This window comes from Lissotriton vulgaris, chromosome 3_1, assembly GCF_964263255.1.
Source record: "Lissotriton vulgaris chromosome 3_1, aLisVul1.2, whole genome shotgun sequence".
Lineage (NCBI taxonomy): Eukaryota > Metazoa > Chordata > Amphibia > Caudata > Salamandridae > Lissotriton > Lissotriton vulgaris.
Window position 1 is genome coordinate 35,787,363 of NC_141689.1, and position 6,000 is coordinate 35,793,362.

Genomic DNA, 6,000 nt, shown 5'->3' on the forward strand with positions numbered 1-6,000 from the left:
GCAACGAGGAGAAGAGTGGAGGTACACTACAGATAATGGGCCGGGCGACAGTGATCAGGGGCAAACAATATCAGAAGTCCACGACTTTTATCTCATTAAAAACAGTACCTTGGCAAATCCGTGATGTAGGGTGTTAGGGAGTGGGCCCAGCCCGGCCTCCTTCGGCCCCGGACGGCCCCGCCCTTGTCCAGGGCTTCTCCCGGGACGCTCCCGCACGCTCCCGCTAGCGGGTACTAGCCTTCCCTTATGTAGATGGACCGTTAATTTGCAGGCGGGGCGTGGTGGACAGGGAGAGCGGCCAGGTGTTGGTGGGCGGGCGCGGTGTGCAGAGGCTTCTGGTCCTAGAAGTCCTGCTCCGCGCGCTCGCAGCCCTGGTCCAGTCCACGCTATTCAAACCTGATCCCTGTTCTCACTGGAGCGCAGCGGGACCCGCGAAGCGGGTTCCGCAAGTTGTTGAAGCAAAAATTAAGGGTCCAGAAATGCCCTCGAACCACGGCAGCAGCAGTCTCCGGTTTCAGGCGTCCCACAGCGATTTCTCCACTCTGCCCTTTTGAAGAGTTGCAGGCGGGGCGTGGTGGACAGGGAGAGCGGCCAGGTGTTGGTGGGCGGGCGCGGTGTGCAGAGGCTTCTGGTCCTAGAAGTCCTGCTCCGCACGCTCGCAGCCGTGGTCCAGTCCACGCTATTCAAACCTGCTCCCTGTTCTCACTGGAGCGCAGCGGGACCCGCGAAGCGGGTTCCGCAAGTTGTTGAAGCAAAAATTAAGGGTCCAGAAATGCCCTCGAACCACGGCAGCAGCAGTCTCCGGTTTCAGGCGTCCCACGGCGATTTCTCCACTCTGCCCTTTTGAAGAGTTGCTGGCGGGGCGTGGTGGACAGGGAGAGCGGCCAGGTGTTGGTGGGCGGGCGCGGTGTGCAGAGGCTTCTGGTCCTAGAAGTCCTGCTCTGCGCGCTCGCAGCCCTGGTCCAGTCCACGCTATTCAAACCTGCTCCCTGTTCTCACTGGAGCGCAGCGGGACCCGCGAAGCGGGTTCCGCAAGTTGTTGAAGCAAAAATTAAGGGTCCAGAAATGCCCTCGAACCACGGCAGCAGCAGTCTCCGGTTTCAGGCGGTAATTTAGTCACACATCAATCAAAACCACACAGCCCGGGGGAAGAGGGTTAGGGTTTGAAAAATGGATGGGTACGGGGGTTTTTGGGAAAGGTTTTGGGAGACAAGAAAAAATAGCACAGCATGGACAAACAATTGTGAACATAAACAAATCTTTGGGTACAAACCTATCCATCAATCTTTGAAAGTGCAGGCACTACTGCATGCATGTCAGTGAAAAGTAAGTAGTACTTTCGACAACTGTGGAAGAAAGAATGCGACAGTACATGGCGTGTGTGGAAATATTGATAACTATATTCAACATAAGGTCTCTGTTGCCAGATACCTGAGAGCATTGCTGGTCACTATAAATCCATTCACAACACTCAATGGGGTTGGTCTGGAAGGTATAGTAGATAGAAAATGAGAAATTGCTCTTTTTCTAGGTGTCCCCTCACTCACCAGGGTTGCCCCTTGGTGACATGCTTCATCATTGGGGCCATCCCAGTCCTCTACGGGCTGGGGCGTGCTGCGACTTGCGAATTACGTAGGAGCACTTACAAATGACTATGTGTGGTGCAGATGTGATAGTGGAGTGGACTAAGTGATGTGTTAAGGGATCAATTTAGAAGCAGAGAGAGATCCAAGAAATGCAGTCACAGTCATAGAAAGAAACAATGGATACTGTATCTGTATGTTGTTGTAGTTGTCCTGTTGAAATTGGTAAGTAAATTGCATGCAGAAAAAAATTCCTCTTATTAGCGGCACTCCTCCATTCCATCTGACGCTTCGTCCATCAATGTTGGTCACCAGAAGACAGCCTGTAAAAAAAACACAGCATGGACAAACAATTGTGAACATAAACAAATCTTTGGGTACAAACCTATCCATCAATCTTTGAAAGTGCATGCACTACTGCATGCATGTCAGTGAAAAGTAAGTAGTACTTTCGACAACTGTGGAAGAAAGAATGCGACAGTACAGGGCGTGTGTGGAAATATTGATATCTATATTCAACATAAGGTCTCTGTTGCCAGATACCTGAGAGCCTTGCTGGTCACTATAAATCCATTCACAACACTCAATGGGGTTGGTCTGGAAGGTATAGTAGATAGAAAAGGAGAAATCGCTCTTTTTCTAGGTGTCCCCTCACTCACCAGGGTTGCCCCTTGGTGACATGCTTCATCATTGGGGCCATCCCAGTCCTCTATGGGCTGGGGCGTGCTGCGACTTGCGAATTACGTAGGAGCACTTACAAATGACTATGTGTGGTGCAGATGTGATAGTGGAGTGGACTAAGTGATGTGTTAAGGGATCAATTTAGAAGCAGAGAGAGATCCAAGAAATGCAGTCACAGTCATAGAAAGAAACAATGGATACTGTATCTGTATGTTGTTGTAGTTGTCCTGTTGAAATTGGTAAGTAAGTTGCATGCAGAAAAAAATTCCTCTTATTAGCGGCACTCCTCCATTCCATCTGACGCTTTGTCCATCAATGTTGGTCACCAGAAGACACCCTGTCCACTGCCTGCCTGGCGGATGCTGAATTGCGGCTCGCTAAGGTGAAGCCTGACTCCATCCTTTTTTCCCCATTGCACAGACTGAAACCCGGCCTGTAATTATTCAACGAAAAACAGGAAGTGATATAATATTACAACACCACTGATAAATAAATATAAGGTATGTAGGCTGTGGAGTGCAAAAAGTCACACTTTGATTTTCCTAGAAGACAGTACAATATTTTTGAAAGTGCGTACTCTGTCTGAGTCACCTTTTGAAGGCTAACTAAGTATGGACAAATTAATGTAGCGGATCTTTCCCCTCAAGCTAGGTGTACTGTAAACTGTGTTTAAGAACAAAATTAGATCTTCCCAGCAGTGCTCCCACCCAGACCCTTACTAAAGCCAGTCGCAAAAATGTAGAAGACCCCCAATCAAATCTCAAAAAACGAGGCCTAGCAGAAAACTGGTGACAAAACGTACTTTGAAAGTAAAAGTAGGCCCAAATACCTCCTCATCCACCGTGGATTGTATTCAAACCACTTGCAAGCAACCAAGCAAAAGTATCCATAGCCAGCATCGCTCCAAGACTCGAAAACCCCCCCACCCAAACACATGCAATAGAAATACTGCTAACCCTAACGAACCCTAAGTTAAGAATAGTGGCAAAGGCTTTCCTTAACTATGCCAAATCCCCCCTTTCCTACCATGGATTTTCTTCAAATGACTTGCAACCAAAATTACACATTCTCACGAGTGCTCTAAGACCCCAGAACTCAGTTGCAAAAATCTAGAACACCCCGAAACACATGCAATCCTGCTGCTAGGGCTAACCCTAACGAACCCTAAGTTACAAAAAGTGCCAAAAGGCTTTTCCGCGTGGATTTTGTCCCAACCACTTCTATCCGGTATTAGACCTTCCCAGGAATGCCCCAAGACCCGCCAACCCACCCGCCAAAAAGCATAACACCCCCAAACAGGGCAAAACCAAAATCTCATACTTACAATATTTCTCGGCCTTCAGTCCAAACGCGCTGTGTAGCTAGGCCATAAGTCCGGTTTACCACCATGGATTTCCTGAAAAGCAAATGCAATCAAGATTAGAGTGTCCCAGCAGTGCTCACAGACCCCGAAACTCACCCACAAACAGCCGGAACCCCCCCAAAGAGCACCTCAAAGGCAAGCAAGTCAGCAAAAACACCAAAAAATCTCCGCCTCGGATTTGGGCCAAACCACTTTTATCCGGTATTAGAGCTTCCCAGCAATGGCCCCAGAGCCGTCAACCCAGGAGAAAACGAGTAGAAGACCCCCAAACAGCCAAAGAGCAAAAGTACAAAAATGGGGACTTAGTCATTTTTTGGCAAATTTCCCAAATCACTCCGCGCGTGCTCTGCAGCTAGGCCCTAACTCCCCTCTGCCACCCTGGATTTGCTTCAAACCTCTTGCAAAGTAAAGTATCCATAGCAAGCAGTGCTCCCAGACCCCGAAACCCACCCACAAACACCAGGAAGCCCCCCAAACAGGCCCCCGAAAACGCTACATTGAGCAAAATGTCAGAAATAGCAACAACAAAAAAATCGGCGTGGATTTTGTCCCAACCACTTCTATCCGGTATTAGACCTTCCCAGGAATGCCGCAAGACCCGCCAACCCACCCGCCAAAAAGTATAACACCCCCAAACAGGGCAAAAGCAAAATCTCATACTTACAATATTTCTCACTTCAGTCCAAACGCGCTGTGTAGCTAGGCCATAAGTCAGGTTTACCACCACGGATTTCCTGAAAAGCAAATGCAATCAAGATTAGAGTGTCCCAGCAGTGCTCACAGACCCCGAAACTCACCCACAAACAGCCGGAACCCCCCAAAGAGCACCTCAAAGGCAAGCAAGTCAGCAAAAACACCAAAAAATGTCCGCCTCGGATTTGGGCCAAACCACTTTTATCCAGTATTAGAGCTTCCCAGCAATGGCCCCAGAGCCGTCAACCCAGGAGAAAATGATTAGAAGACCCCCAAACAGCCAAAGAGCAAAAGTACAAAAATGGGGACTTAGTCATTTTTTGGCAAATTTCCCAAATCACTGCGCGCGCGCTCTGCAGCTAGGCCCTAACTCCCCTCTGCCACCCTGGATTTGCTTCAAACCTCTTGCAAAGTAAAGTATCCATAGCCAGCAGTGCTCCCAGACCCCGAAACCCACCCACAAACACCAGGAAGCCCCCCAAACAGGCCCCCAAAAACGCTACATTGAGCAAAATGTCAGAAATAGCAAAAATAAAATCGGCGTGGATTTTGTCCCAACCACTTCTATCCGGTATTAGACCTTCCCAGGAATGCCCCAAGACCCGCCAACCCACCCGGCAAAAAGCATAACACCCCCAAACAGGGCAAAAGCAAAATCTCATACTTACAATATTTCTCGGCCTTCGGTCCAAACGCGCTGTGTAGCTAGGCCATAAGTCCGATTTACCACCACGGATTTCCTGAAAAGCAAATGCAATCAAGATTAGAGTGTCCCAGCAGTGCTCACAGACCCCGAAACTCACCCACAAACAGCCGGAACCCCCCCAAAGAGCACCTCAAAGGCAAGCAAGTCAGCAAAAACACCCAAAAATTTCTGCCTCGGATTTGGGCCAAACCACTTTTATCCGGTATTAGAGCTTCCCAGCAATGGCCCCAGCGCCGTCAACTCACCTGCAAAGAGGTAGAACAACACCCCCACAAGTGCTGAGTCTTTCTTCATTGGGCGTAAACCAGCCCTCTGCTTTGATGGAAATAGGAGTCTGGAGGAGGAGGATAGAGGAGCATGCTCTTCTGAACTTGTGAACCTGAGGAATGCAGACTGCGGCACCTTCAAATCAATTAGCAAACAAGTGAAGACAGTTCTGCTGATGGGCTTGTTTTTGTGATTATGTGATTAAAGTTTGAATTATATTAACTGTGCACAACAAAGAAAGACAGACACACAGGAATAAAAGTGAATAAGGACGAAAAAGAAAGTTATTGATTCGTTGTCTCATTTTCAGGGCTTGGTATCACGGTCCATGAATAAGAATAAGGCTTCGTCATCATACTCTGCGAATTCAGGCAGGGTGAGCTCAGTGTCACCTGACAGAGAAGAAATTCCCTCATCTATGTTGCTGTCCACCTCGTCTTCATCCGGCGCGCTTTCTCGTACTCTGAAATCTGGTGGTATGAGGTGCTGATTCATCTTGATCATTGTTAACCTCTCCACATTTTTGGGCGAGAGGCGGCTCCGTTTGGAAGTTACAATGCCACCAGCAGCACTGAAAACACGTTCAGAAGACACGCTTGCGAGTGGGCAAGACAAGTAGTTTAAAGCCAGGTTGGAGAGCTGTGGCCACAATTCTTTTTTCCCATGCCAATACGCCAATGGGTCAGCATTAACATAGACCTCTGTTG